The following is a 14,804-nucleotide window of genomic DNA, read 5'->3' as shown; positions in this document are numbered from 1 at the left end:
CTTTTTCCCTACATGCATGACCTTGCATTTCTCTATGTTAAAACTCATTTGCCACTTTTTTGCCCACTCTTCCAGTCTCGTTAGGTCCCTTTGTAGGTCTTCGCAGTCTTCTGTGGTTCTAACCCTGTCGCAGAGTTTGGTGTCATCAGCAAATTTAATAACCTCACATTTCGTTCCCGTCTCCAGGTCGTTAATAAATATATTGAACAGGAGTGGTCCCAGCACTGATCCCTGCGGAACTCCGCTTGTGACCCATTGCCAGTCTGAGTAATGGCCCTTTACTCCAACCCTCTGTTTCCTGCCTGCCAGCCAGTGTTTGATCCATCAGTGGACATCCCCTTGCAACCCGTGGTTCCACAGCTTCTTGAGTAGTCGTTCGTGAGGTACCTTGTCAAAGGCTTTTTGGAAGTCAAGGTAAATGATGTCTATGGATTCCCCTTTATCCATCTGGCTGTTTATTCCCTCAAAGAAGTACAGTAGGTTCGTGAGGCACGCCCTTCCCTTGCAGAAGCCATGCTGGCTCACCTTCAGTTGTCCATTGTTTTCTATGTATTCGCAGATTGTGTCCTTAACCAGTGCTTCCATCATCTTTCCCGGGGCCGAGGTCAAGCTCACCGGCCTGTAGTTTCCCGGGTCACCCCTTGATCCCTTCTTAAAGATGGGCGTGACGTTTGCTATTTTCCAGTCCTCTGGGATCTCCCCAGTTTTTAAGGATAGGTTACATATTTGGCGAAGTGTTTCTGCTATTTAGTTTCTCAGTTCTTTTAGTACCCTTGGGTGGATGCCGTCTGGACCAGGTGATTTGTCGCTCTTCAGTCTGTCTACCTGTCGGAAGACATCCTCTCAGCTTACCTCTAGTTGGACCAGCTTTTCATCATGGTCTCTGTTTATGATCTCCTCGGGTTCTGGGATATTGGATGTGTCCTCTCTCATGAAGACTGACGAGAAGAACTTGTTTAACCTATCAGCTATCTCTTTTTCCTCCTTTACCACTCCCTTCCTGTCTCCATCGTCCAATGGTCCCACTTCCTCCCTGGCTGGTTGTTTCCCCTTCACATACCTGAAGAATGGTTTAAAGTTTCTTGCTTCCCCTGCCAGTCTCTCCTCATATTCTCTTTTTGCTTTTCTAACTACTCGGTGACAGTCTTTTTGTTACCTTTTGTGCTCCTTCTGGTTGTCCTTTGTTGGGTCCTTTTTCCATTTTCTGAAAGATGTTTTCTTGTCCCTTATCGCCTTTTTCACTGCATTTGTTATCCACGCCGGGTTTTTTGTTTGATTCTTTTTGCACCCTTTCTTAAACCTGTGGACGTACAGGTTTTGTGCTTCGTGCACCGTGCTCTTGAGTAGGGCCCAGGCTTCCACTCACCCATCCAATAACTAGTCAACAAAAATATAAATATATATTCTTTCAATAACCTTTCCCTATTTAAAGTAGTAACGTAATCCCACTCTCCCACCCACCTGGATATATGTATTCACAGGGTTAAAATTAAGATAAAAGTATCCCTCCCCCCACCTTCACCTTTCCCTGGATGTGTATGGAAATAAACAAAAATTAAAGACAAAAGACAACTGTAATAAAGAAATAAAAGATGTCAATGGTCCCCAAACCAATTTAAATAAATTGCTATGCCCCAACATGATCTTCTGTTTCTGACCACCATTTTGGATTTTGTAGATGGCCTGCTTGATCAAATCAATGTACCATTAATTCTAGAAAAATCAGTAATGACCAATCTGTTTGATATTTCCTTGTTTTATGTACGGTAAGTGAATGTTGCCTTTGTCCAGGCCACTAAAAGACTGCTCTTGTGTTAGGGGTTCCTATGAGGTTCTTTCAGATACTGGAGGAGGGCAGCCTCTGGCTTCCATGTACTCATCCAGTTGACACTTTTCTGTGTCCTAATCTCCCCAGAACAGAAAAGCAATTATTGAATAAAAGCTTAAAAAATGATAAAAAGAAAAATATCCAAGAAAGGAAGTACCATCTTCATCTTCTTGACAGCTAGCCCCAGGGTGTGCCTTTTTCTGAGTGAATGATATATTCTATAAGTGACAGTACTGTGCCAGGCTTCAGTCTTCTGAGCCTTACTGTCACTGCGTGACTCCATGTGAAAGAATGCACAGAAGGCACAGAGGTGCTCAAGAGCAACATCCATTTAAAAGCCTGATGTGCTTGTACATTCAGGGGCAGCTCGAGGCAATCTGGGCGAGGGATGAGTTGGCACCCCCTCCCAGCATCCAAAATGAGGGTGGCGCAAGGGCTGCCCCAGCTACTAGGCAAGACTGACCAGCTGCCTAGGGAAGCAGCTTCTTAGAGAGTGTCAGCAAAGCAAAACACAAATCATGTCAGACAAACTCATATACTTTAACCAACTTTTCTTCAAAAACACAAAGGAGATGCAAGATGCTTAAACAATAAGAAGAAAAAAGAAGAGAGTAAAAGAAAAACTCAATTTAACACATTATAATAAAATTAGATATATGGGAGCTGATATTATTCAGTGGCACTAAGGCCTGGATTCCCTAACCGGTGCTGATTTTTTAGGTGTTGGTAGGTACCCAAGCTAAGTAAAAACTACCATTTAAACATTTTTTACTGAGTTTCAAGGTACCTATCACTGCTTTAAAAAAATCAGTGCTGGAATCACACCTCCGTAGGCGCTTTAGGCCACCTAATGCCACTATGGGTGTGGCTAATGCAGGAAGTGGCGTTAGGCGGCCTAAAGAATCTACATAAGTGCGATTCACATCAAAGACAGGCACCGGAAATGTAGGTCTAGAAAACCTTGGTCTACATTTCTGGCACCTGTCTTTCGCCAAGGTGCGATTCTCTATAGGGCGCTAGCAGCCACTTTTAGGCGGCTGCCAATATTGGCGCACTATAGAGAATCCAGGCCTAAGTGGATAATGCCACTGACTATTTCCTCTGACCACTTCAGCACTGTCCAATGTTTCTTCTCTTTCCCTCACCCCAGTCCCCCACTGCCCACCTCTCTTTCCTTTCACAGCCTCTCATTCTCCAGTCTTTCAGTAACTCTTCCCAGAATTCAACATCTCTCACCATGTCTCCCCCTCGCTCTCGTTCTCTCATCTCCTCACCCACCCCAGCTCCTTACCTGTCATTCATGTCCTCCCCTTCTTGTGTCTTACTCCCTTTTACCTCCCCTATTTCCATTTTCTCTCACCTATGTTACTCTTTATCCATTGTACTTTTCCTCACCCTTTGACTCTTTTTCCTCTTTCCCCAGCAGCTATTGTCCCATCTCTTCGACATTTACTTTTCTCCTTCCCCAGCATCTCCTCCTATATTTACCCTATTTTTACTCTACCTTATCCCCATCATCCATCTGTGTTCCTCTACTTTCACCTTCCCCTGCATATGCCCATATTTCATTCCCCTCCTCCCCAATACCTGTCCTTCTTTTCCTTCTCCCACCACTAGCACCTCCTTCCATCTCAGCATTGGACCCATCTTTAAGTCCAACTCCTGTCTCATCCTTATCCCCATGTCAGCCCTCGGTCCCCTTTTCCCAGCCCCAGCCTCAGACTGTTCTCATCATTCCCCTTCTCCTACTTGCCCAGCACCACTATATTTGCTGCAGACTGAGGAGCTCCTTTCTTCACAGTGATATGAAGGAAAAAAACTGAACTGGAAACTAGAGAATGGCACAGTGACAGAATTTGTCACTCTCCCTGCAGATAACCATGGGAAACCATCCCCATGCCATTCGTTAAGGAGAGAAGGAAGAATCAGAGTATGAATGGGCTCAGCCACTGACCCTCAAGCCTTGCATTGAAGAATGCTGGTTTAGAAGGACGAGGTTGAAATAAACACTAAAGAATGACAGTCTCTGGTATCCAGAGCAGATATTGTGATGTCATAATGTCTCATTCCACCAATGCCTAATACATCCTCATCAGTGATGTCACAAGGGCTTCATTATCCTAATAATCAGAGTATGAATGGGCACAGCCATTGACCCTCAAGCCTTGCATTGAAGAATGCTGGTGTAGAAAGACTGAGGTTGAAATAAATACTAAAGAATGACAGTTTCTGGTATCCAGAGCAGATATTGTGATGTCTTAATGTCTCATTCCACCAATAAAAGCCAAGCTTATCAGTGATGTCACAATGGCTTCATTATCTTATACTTGGCCTCACATAAGAATCAGAGTATGAATGGGCTCAGCCACTGACCCTCAAGCCTTGCATTGAAGAATGCTGATGTAGAAGGAGTGAGATTGAGATAGACACTAGAGAATGACATGACATAGTTTCCCAGAGAACTGCATTCAAGATATATATATATATCAGAGATGCATATTTCCCAAAGCTGATATGTTCCAAATAATAAATTCAAAATGAAATACTTTTTTCTACCTTTGAAACCTGGTCATTTTATTTTTCCACTCAATTTGGTCCAAGTGTTTCCTTCTCTTTTATTTTTCTTGTCTTTCTAGGTCTCCCATCCATTTGACATTTCTTTTCTTTCCATGTCCACCATCCATCTTCTCTCTGCATCACTATCTGTCCTGTCCAGCATCTCTCCTATATCATTCTTCCTGTCCTCCCCACATGTTCAGTATCTGACCTCTTAGTATCTTTATTCTCCCCTGTTTTCTCCCCTCTGTGTCCCTATCCCATAACTTTTCCAGTATTGCCTCTCTGTGTCCCTATCTCTATTCTTACTCCACATCCAGCATCTCTTTTCTATGATTTGTCCCTACCCCTTTCTCTTGTCTTCTTCCTTCCTATTTCACCCCACACCCTGGGTCCAGCATCTCTCCCTTTCTTTCCCCTGCCCCTCTCACTTTTGTTGTCTGGCTTATTTCCATCTCCTCTCTCTGATCTGTGTCTTCCCTTCTGTTCCCCTCCCTGGGTCCAGCATCCCATCCCCTCCCCTCTCTTCCCTTCTTAGTTGTCTCTCTCTCTATCTCCCCTTCTTGTTCCCCTTCCCAGCATACCTCCATATCCCCCCCCCCAACTAGGTGCAGCAAATCCCTATATCCCCTCAGTAGGGTCTAGCATATTCCCATACTCCCCCCAACAAGGTCCAGCACATATCCATCTCCTTCCTCCACAAACAAGGTCCAGCACATCCCATATCAACCCCTAACTAGGTCCAACACATCCCCATAACCAGGTCCAGCACATCCCCATATCCCCCCAACCAGGTCCAGCACATACCCATCTCCTTCCCCTAAACAAGATCCAGCACATCCCTATACCCTGCCAACAAGGTCCAGCACATCCTCATGTCCCCCCTAGCTCCTTTTCTCCCTATACCCGATCCAGATTTAACCAGCTTCCTCTCCCTCACAATGGGCCCAGTGCACCCCTCCCAGCCTTTCAAATTTGTCTGGATCATCAGCAACAGCAGCAAGTAGGGTAGTCTGCTTCTGACTGGTGTTGGGCCATTTCCTTTCCAGTGTGATATCATGTTACAAACCAACATTTTCTTTTCACCCAGTCTTCAGAAATTGCTGCTAGCATCAGATCCCATTGGCCTATTTTACAGCTTCATCCGGTATTTCAAGAAAATCCTTGTATCGCTTTTACTCGAGGCAATAATTTTTCTGAATTCTTGGTCTCCTCTGATTTTCAGGCAAAGCCACAACAAGCCAGTAGCACAGGACATCATTCTCCTTGTGGGAAATGTTCTGCATTGTGACCAGTCAGACACAAGGCCTGCCAAGGTCTCAGTTAAGCCAGGGGAAAAAGTAAAAGTAAAAACACGGAAGGGAAATTCCAAGATCTCCCAGGGTTATGATTCTGGTAATAATGCCATTGACCACCAGAGGGAGCCGGATTTGTCTGAGGAGGAAGTAGGTGAGCTTTACCCGAGTCACCACCGGGGGAGCCCAAGAGGTCCCTGGAACACTGCTGACTCACTCAGAACAGGGCACGCCCCCTAGAGTATGTAAGCCAGCAGTGGCATTCAAACAAGCAGGCCGGTTAGGGAGGAAGTTCAGGCCTTGCCTCCCTGAAGATCCACCTGGGCCAAACAGGAGCAACAGACCTATGCGTATGGAGCTGACTGAGGCTGGACAAGCAGAAGACTTGCCATTCCTGAATGGAGAGCCCATGGACTGTCAAGAAGCTTGTGCAGGCTGTGAATCTGATTATCCTGAGCCTATGCAGGTGGACTTGGCCTCAAGCTGCAAACAGTGAGTGTGGATTATTTGGAACTGTTTGCTTGCTGTGTTTTGTTTTTTCTTGGATGTTGGTTTTTGAGAAAGCTAGGAGTGTGTGGGTAGAGGTTTTGTTGTCACCCTGGGTGGGATTTTGAAGGCCATCTCTGTGGCTTTATTTTTGACAAAACCTGTGTCACTCTCCTTTCCTGGCAGTCATATAATATTGCCAGAGGCTTTCCTCATTTTCTTTAATGACTGAGAATTGTGGAAACAAGTACCCTGAACTTTATTTTTGATTTGTTGAATTACCTGCTTAGGAGCAGGCAGTGCTAGCTCTGTGGAGAGCTGAAGTCTCAGGAGCTATTGGGACTTAATTAGGATTGAAAGAAAGTTTGGACTTTATTTTGGACTGTTTTATTTTCTTGCCTCTTTTGGCAGTTTTGCTTTGTTGCTGTTTGGAATCCTGACTAATGTTACAAATGTTTGATGAACTACTTACCTGCATGAAGAAAATAGTAAACTGAACTATTTCTCTAAACAACCTCAATTGTTGGGACTTTATTTTGTTTTACTTTAATTTTGATTACTGCTGAGAGTCCAGTCCTGCAGGGTGACTCCATGTCGGGTCACACGCTGGTGTGCTGTTTATTGTAACCACCGGGATTGCTATAGAGCCCTGCCCTGGGCTACAGTGGTGGTCACAGCATGTGATATGTCCTTTTTTGGTAGTCAGTGGGTTCATCCTACCACTAATAGAATCTACCAACTTAGATCCATTACTAATTGTGAATCGAAGTATGTAGTTTATGTAGTTTCTTGTCCTTGTAACCTAATATATGTGGGATGCACTACCCGCAGTATTAGAACTAGGCTAATTGAACACCGTAGTTGTTTGAAGACAGGTAAAATCACTGCTCCCATGGTTACTCACAATATTACTTATCAACATGAATTGTCTCAATTAAAGTGGTGTATTCTTGAACAAGTTTCTCCATCTTTTAATGGCGATAAACATACTTACCTCAGGGACTCAACAATCAAATAGAGTGGAAAGCTTTTTTTATGAATCATCTATGCTTCATTAATTTCAGAGTACTTTTTAATTCCAGCACTTTTTAAAGTTGACAACAAGAATACGTTGCAGTGAAGTATTGAGTATGACTCTGTTAGTTTGAGAATACAAGTTTCAAGTTTTATTTTAGTTTGATGAATCGCTTATTTAGTTTTACTAAGCGAGATACAACATTAATAACAGAACTACAATTCAATATTTTAAAGTACAAAAGAGAACCATAAAAAGAGAGAACATTAGGGAGGGTAAAATGGAAACCTGAAAGAAACTAATGTAAAATTTGAACATAATTTAAAGATTAAAAGCATCTTTTTAAAGGAAACTTTTGAAGTTACTTTTAAAACGACTCAAATTATTTTTCTCTCTTACATGCTGAGGTAAAGTGTTCCAAAGTTGCGGAGCCATCACTGAAAACATATCATGTCGTCGAGTCCCAATAATTTTCAGGGAGGGGACTACCATGAGCGTTTGATTAGTGGACCGGAGAGAACGCGACGTACTATAAGAGATGAGAAAATTATTAATAAATTGGGGTTCATTAGTGAAAAGGGTTTTAAATACTAGGAGTAAAATTTTAAAAGTAATACGGTGGTTAATTGGAAGCCAGTGAGATATAGTCAGAAAAGGAGTGATATGATCATATTTTTTACCGTTACGAATGAGTTTAACAGCAGTATTCTGGATTATCTGAAAACGCTTCTTTTCTTTTTGCGTGACATTATTAAGAATTACAGTAATCAAGTTTAGCAATAATTAAAAAGTGAATTAATATATTTAGTGATTTTGGCTCTATAAACATAGAGATTGGCTTTTTTTCAGATATCTCCCTCACACGGTCCCCCATATATATTAGGCAATGTGCCTTAGTCATCATACACGCTAGACAATGACATTGAATCTTCCTAAAAATGGCAGTTCTGGTGAGGTCTGCTTCTAGTCTAGAGTTGATTGGCTAGCTATTATGTCAGCGTCTTTTTAAATACAGGCGCCATCTTGCAAACATTGGGAGAACAAGTCTAGGGCGACTGTATTAACATGTAAGTTGTATTTGTCGTTTCTTTTCATTTTTTAACATTGAAATTGTGAAATGTATTATCCCGATATCCGTGGAGGGGCATAATCAAAAGAAACGTCTAAGTCCGTTTTGGGCCTAAGTCGCAAGTTGCCCAAAGTCGGACAAAAGTCAGACATGGGAAAAGGTCCATTTTTTTGAAAAATACGTCCAACATTTTTTTTTTTTTTTTTAAATCGTCTAACTGTACATCCAGCCGTCTGATCATCAAAAATTCATCAAAGTCTAAAATGTCTAGAAAAAGAACTTTTGGGCATGGGATGGGCCAGAAAAGTGAGGGACTGGACACCCAGACATGGCAACAGAGTAGTGGGCTACCTTACAGGGAACTGCTGTGAACTTCACAAATAGGGTGCCACATAAACATCTCACCACAACTCCCTTATAGGTCACGGTAAGCCCCCCAAAACACCCCCAGAACCTACTAGACCCACCTATCTTCCACCCCAATAGCCTTATGGCTGCAGGAGCCACTTATATGGCAGTACAAAAGGGTTAAGGTTTTTTTTTTGGGGGGTGCACATTTTTTCACTATGAATGCAGTGATTAGAGTGGCTTATGGGCCTGGGTCCTCCTCTTCATGGTTCATTAACCCACCTCCAAGACCCTTTAAGCCACCTCTGTGCAGCTCTACTAGGCTTTCCTATGCCAGACTATCATGTGCTGATGTTCTGGAGGCAGATATGGAAAGTTGTTATTATGATTTTTATGGGGGTGGGGGTGGGGATGGGGTCAGTGATTACTGGGGCAGTGTGTGGGTCTGTACTTTGTGTCTACAGTGCTTATCTGATCACTTTGGATACCTTCTTGTGACTTAGACTTGGTTTTAGATGGCCTAAGTCACAACTTCCAAGTTCCGTCTAGGCAGTGTTATACAACTTTCGGTTATACATGCAGTAGGACTAAGTCTAGGACGGCCCATGTTCCGCCCAAATCCCACCTTCAACACTCCTCCTGAAACGCCCCTTTTACATTACATTACATTACATTATTGACTTTTATTCCGCCTGTACCTTGCAGTTCTAAGCAGATTACATCAGAAGATAACTGGACATTTCCAGGAAAAAAGTTACAATTAAGATAACTGGCGTTTCAGGAAAAAAAAAAAAATTAGAATTAAGGAGCTGGTTACATTATACAATTAGGAGCTAGTTTCATAATAAAGTTTTGAGAAGAGGGTACAAGATAGGTAGAGAAATTAGGAAAACATCAGATGGAGCAGGAAGATTATGAAGTAGTTAAAGAGTGGAAGCTGGTTACATTGTTGAGTCTTAGAGGGATAATACAGGTAGAGATGGTGAGGGGGGGGAGTTAGGCTATCTGGATAAATTTTTTGAATAGCAGGGTTTTGATATTTTTTTGGAACGTTTTGAAGTCAGTTGTTTCTCTGAGCAGGTTGGATATGTGGAGGGTCCAATTTTGCTGCCTGTGTTGCTAGTAGGTGGTCGTACATCTTTTTGCGCTGAGTTCCTTTGAGAGGGGGGTAGGAGAAAGGGGATTGGGTTCTCCTTTGTCTGGATGAGAGGTTCCGATTTAGGCGGTTATTTTAGGTGGGTGGGTGCAGTTCCATTTAGTGCTTTGAATAGTAGGCAGTATAGTTTGAATTGAATGCGGGCTTGAATAGGTAGCCAGTGTGAATCTAGGTAGGCGTTGGTGATGTGATCAAATTTTCCAAGTGAGTAGATAAGTCTGAGGGCTGTGTTCTGTACAGTCTGTAGTTGTTTTATTAAGTATGTGAGGCATGGTAGGTAGAGGATATTGCAATAGTTCGCCAGACTCAGGACTAGGGATTGGACTATAAGTCTGTATTGATCTTTGTTGAAAAATTTTCTTATTTTTCGTAGGTTGCGCATAGTAAAGAATGCTTTTTGAGTAGTTTTGTTGATTTGGACCTTCAGGGTGCAGCATCTGTCTATTGTAACTCCGAGGAGTTTAAGAACGGGCTGTATGGGGTATTTGGTGGCATTTATTTCTAATTCGGTTATAGATGGGGTTTTGTCCTTTTCAAGCAATAGAAATTTTGTTTTGTCCGGGTTGAGCTTCAGTTTGTGGTCCAGCATCCATTTTTCCACTGCTTCTAATGTTTTTTTCAGGTTGTCTATTGAGGTGGGGTCTTGTGAGTCGAAAGAGAGGAGTATGGTTATGTCATCTGCGTAGCTGAATGAAGTTACTTCTAGGTTGTCTAGAATGGTACCAAGGGAGGATATGAAGAGGTTGAAGAGCATAGGCGACAGAGGTGACCCTTGAGGTACTCCACAGGGGTTAGACCAGGGATCCGATAAGAGATCTTTTGTTTTTACTCTATAAGTTCTTGTTTTGAGGAATCCTTGGAACCAATTGTATACCCCGCCTGAGATCCCTATGGCTTCTAGAATCTGAAGAAGTATGGTGTGATCTACCAGGTCAAATGCGGCAGAGAGGTCGAGTTGGATAATTAGCTCTGGGCATACTGCAGCACTGTGAAGGCCTAAGTCATTTTTAGATATGTCTTTAAACTTGTCTTTTAGATCGTCCAAGTGCTGATTTAGGCTAGTTTTTAGACGTTTTTCTGTTTCGATTATGAGCCCCTTAGAATTTCCTATGATGCATCACATCATTTTTCTTTCATTTTTTCAGATGACTGTGCAACCTTCCATTAGTTGGCATTGGCATTGATTATTCTTTCGCACTTCCCCTGAAGAAGCCTGTTAGTGTGAAATGGTTCTGGCCTCCGTCGGGTCTGAAAGATAAGTGCTTGTTTGATTTGTTTTTCAGCATGCCATATCCAGCTCTGTCAATGGATTGATTTTGCATGGTTGCCAGCTCTCTGTTTCTCTATTTGAGAGAAAATGAACTTTGAAGTGTTATTTGTTTAAAAATATTTAAATTAAAAAATTGTAAATTAATATAAACTAGAAAAATGTCTTCAAAAAATGAATCACTAATCCAAACGGAGGTTTGTACCAGTGATAGTACTCCAAACCCCAAACTAGTGTCTTTCTATTGACTGGACTCCTGGGGTTCTTTGAGGTCTTTTCTCCTCCTTTTGGATGTTTATGTATGTCATATGCTATATGTAGTGTTCCACATCACATAATTGCCTAGTAGCCTCATAAGAACATAAGACATGCCATATTGGGACAGACCGAAGGTCCATCAAACCCAGTAGCCTGTTTCCAACAGTGGCCAACCCAGGTCCCAAGTACCTAGCTAAATCCCAAGTAGTAAAATCCTAAGTAAAACAGGTTTTATGTTGCTTATCCTAGGAATAAGCAGTGAATTTCCCCAAGCCATCCCAATAATGGTTTATGGACTTCTTTTTTAGGAAATTATCTAAACTTTTTAAAACCCTGTTAAGCTATCTGATTTCACCAGCAATGAATTCCAGAGTTTAATTACATGTTGTGTGAAGAAATATTTTCTCCAATTTGTTTGAAATCTACTAATTAGTAGCTTCATCGCATGTCCCCTAGTCCCAGTATTTTTGGAAAGAGTGAACAAGCGATTCACATCTACCATTTCCACTCCACTCATTATTTTATAGACCTCTATTATATCACCACTGAGCTGTCTCTTCTCCAAGCTGAAGAGCCCTAGCTGCTTTAGCCTTTCCTCATAGGGAAGTCGCCCCATCCCTTTTATCATTTGTGACGTGTCATCATGCTGGGGCTAGAGTGGAGCTTTTGGGTCCCCCCAATAAAAAAGTGTTCCGCTCCCTATGGCTAGAGGATCCCCCATTTAAGGTTTTGGGACCGCTGCCATTGCCCTAACATTGTAAGCTAGTATACTGCACACTGCACTCCCCCTAGCCCATATATCCTAAGCTAGTACACTGCTCACAAACACCCCTTAGCCCTTACATTCTAACCTAGCACATTGCACACAACACAGCCAATCGCTGTTATGTCCTAAGCAGGTACACTGCACACCTAGGCGGGCAACATTCCAGAACAATGGTACCTGGTGGGCCGCATGTGGCTCCCGGGTCGTAAGTTTCAGTCACTGCCCTAGGCCCTTATATCCTAAGCTAGTACACTGCACATGGAACTCTCCCTAGCCCTTATATCCTAAGCTAACACGCCTGACATCCTAAGCTTGTACAGGGAAGACACCTAGCCCTTGCATTTTAAGCTAGTATAATATATATGGAACACCCCTAAACCTATATTCTAAGCTACCACATGGAACATCGAACACCCACTAGCCCTTACATTGTAAGCTAACACGCTGCATACCCCCTAACCCTTATAATCTTATTACTATTCATCTACTTTATTGCCTGCTGCTTATTTCTCTGTTAAATAGAATTTTAAAAATCTAGTTTCCCTACAGGTGCACTTATTGTCATTTCAAGGACTTGGCTTTACACAGCATGAACTGCTCTTCAAAGGTGCATATTTCTTCAAATAATGGCATCCTTTCAAGATTTCATATTGCTTGAAGTGATCCCTTTCTTTTGTGTCTTAAGCATTCGGCAGCAGTAACTGTTTCATAGCTGCTTGGCAATGCCGCACCATCACTAGAGATCAGAACTGTGAAAAGTAGAAGGAGAGGTCCAAGTTACCAGCTGTTTCCCTGTTCTCTTCTGGGCCTGGTTTTACACCTTTGTATGTGTGGCTTATCTTTAACGGGATCATACAGTAAAAGTTTAGATCTCTCAGAAGACCTAAAATCACTTGGGAACTAAGGCCAGTGCCAGGCAAACTTCTATGGTCCTTGTCCCGCAGATAACAAAAGACAGGTGAAGATCAAGTTTATATTGAATTATGTATGTAACGACATGTAAACCGTTTAGGTTTAAACGGTATATAAATTTTTAAAATAGATAAAATACACCACCATTTATATTTGTATATTTTTGATTGAATGCTAAAGGAAAGGGTGGGTGGGAAGGGAATAAATTTATTTATTTGATGTTATACTAGAAAGAAATTCAAGTGATGTATTTAATTTTAAATGTTTTATTATTTGTACACTTGTTGTAAGATTAAAAAATGAATAAAAATAAAAAAAATAGATAAAATAAATAAATATGTAGAGGGGCATAATCAAAAAAAGCGTCTAAGTCCCCTTTTGGCCTAAGTCCTTAAACGGTCAACCAAGAAGCAGGGAAAGTGTCCATAACCAAAACAAACGTCCATGTTTTGATTATGGCCTTCCTCTGCCTAAACGCCCAATCTCCACTACGTCTAAAAGTACACCCACAGCACGTCTACACTTTTTAGCCATAATGAAACAAAAAAACGCCTAAGCCTAAGGCCCCGCCCACAGGAGGGGCCTAAGGCTCCCGGGCCTATTCTGATTGGCCCGGTTGTGTTTTTTTTTTTTTTTTTTTAAAAGGGAACAGTAAAACAAACAAAAAAACGACAGTCAAAGGACTAACAAAGAGACAAAGACATATTGAAACGCGAGGAAATGGGGAGGAACAACAATATTTGAATAGTAAAGAATGAAAAACGGAAAAAACAAAAGGAGGGGAAAATGAGGAGCTCAGTTCAATTGGCAGGACTAACATAAGCTTAAAACGTCCTTAAAAGGACGATCATAAATCAAACACGTCTTTAAAAAAGAAACATGTATCATTATTCTCCTATGCTACGAGTGAAGGTGTTGTGCATCTCAAGGGGGAGGGGAAGACGTCTTAATGTTGAGATTAGCAAGTTAAATACTGCTAGCAATATTTTTGGTTTAAGCTAGAGTTACCAGATTTCTTCATGAAAGAAAGAGGTCATGTGGCCCCGCCCCATTCCGCCCCCAGCCCTGCCCTGTTCTGCCCCCAGCCTAGCCCTCAAACAAACCTTGTCTCTTCTTCCCTGAGTCCAGGCCACGTCTGGAGGGCCTCCGAGCATGCCCAGATATGACGCACATACTCAGAGGCCCTCAAGATGCGGCCCTGAGGCCTTTCAAAACCCAGACACCATGCCGAGAAGTAATGCCGTTTATACTTTTTCACTGGTGAAATCTTGATGGAATCACAATGGACTTGAAGGGCTTCTTATGCAACCATAATGCAGCATGGCAGTTTTAGTTCACAAAAGAATCATGCTGCAGAATAGACTTGTGGGGGCAGATTCTCAAAACTAAAATCTGCCTTTAATTAGCTCGCTAAACTGGTTCCAGCTGCTCTTTTCTGAGTTTTCTAGCACTGATGCTGCCAATGAGGTCATTAATATTAAAATGAGTACTCTGAGCAATTCTCTATAATCAATGAGTGATTCTCTAACCTCGTTGTGCTATATTTGCAGCCAAAGTTTGCAGAAAGGTCTGAGCTGTCGTTATCTTACTTTCTGATCAGTGCTTGAGCACTGATTGTCTCAGTCACTGACATAAAAGTAAGGTTTGACATCTCAGTCCCCCCACCACGCACCCCCCCAAAACCCCCCCCCCCAAATTGAAGGTCGGCAGGAGAGATGCTCACTCTCTCCTTCCATGTCGCATAATCTCTCGATACCGCTAATTCACCCCCTCCACATAGCGGAAGAGATGCCTCAATACCCCCTGACAGTGGGAGAGATGCCCACTCCCTCCCACTGCCATGCAACC

General features: G+C 42.3%; 1 long non-coding RNA gene across 1 annotated transcript in view; it reads left to right on the top strand.

Moving 5' to 3' along the window:
• The window catches only part of LOC117369219, a 40,377-nt gene extending 29,158 nt beyond the window's left edge, over positions 1 to 11,219 (top strand). Inside the window, exon 3 of the long non-coding RNA XR_004541098.1 lies at positions 10,899 to 11,219. This is a non-coding gene — a long non-coding RNA (uncharacterized LOC117369219). The remainder of the gene's footprint in view (positions 1 to 10,898) is intronic.
• Positions 11,220 to 14,804: the final 3,585 nt, after the last annotated feature.

The sequence above is a fragment of the Geotrypetes seraphini genome, chromosome 11, assembly GCF_902459505.1.
Source record: "Geotrypetes seraphini chromosome 11, aGeoSer1.1, whole genome shotgun sequence".
In the NCBI taxonomy this organism is placed as follows: domain Eukaryota; kingdom Metazoa; phylum Chordata; class Amphibia; order Gymnophiona; family Dermophiidae; genus Geotrypetes; species Geotrypetes seraphini.
The sequence above is the reverse complement of the archived record's forward strand: the minus strand, read 5'-3'. Positions and strand labels throughout refer to the sequence as shown.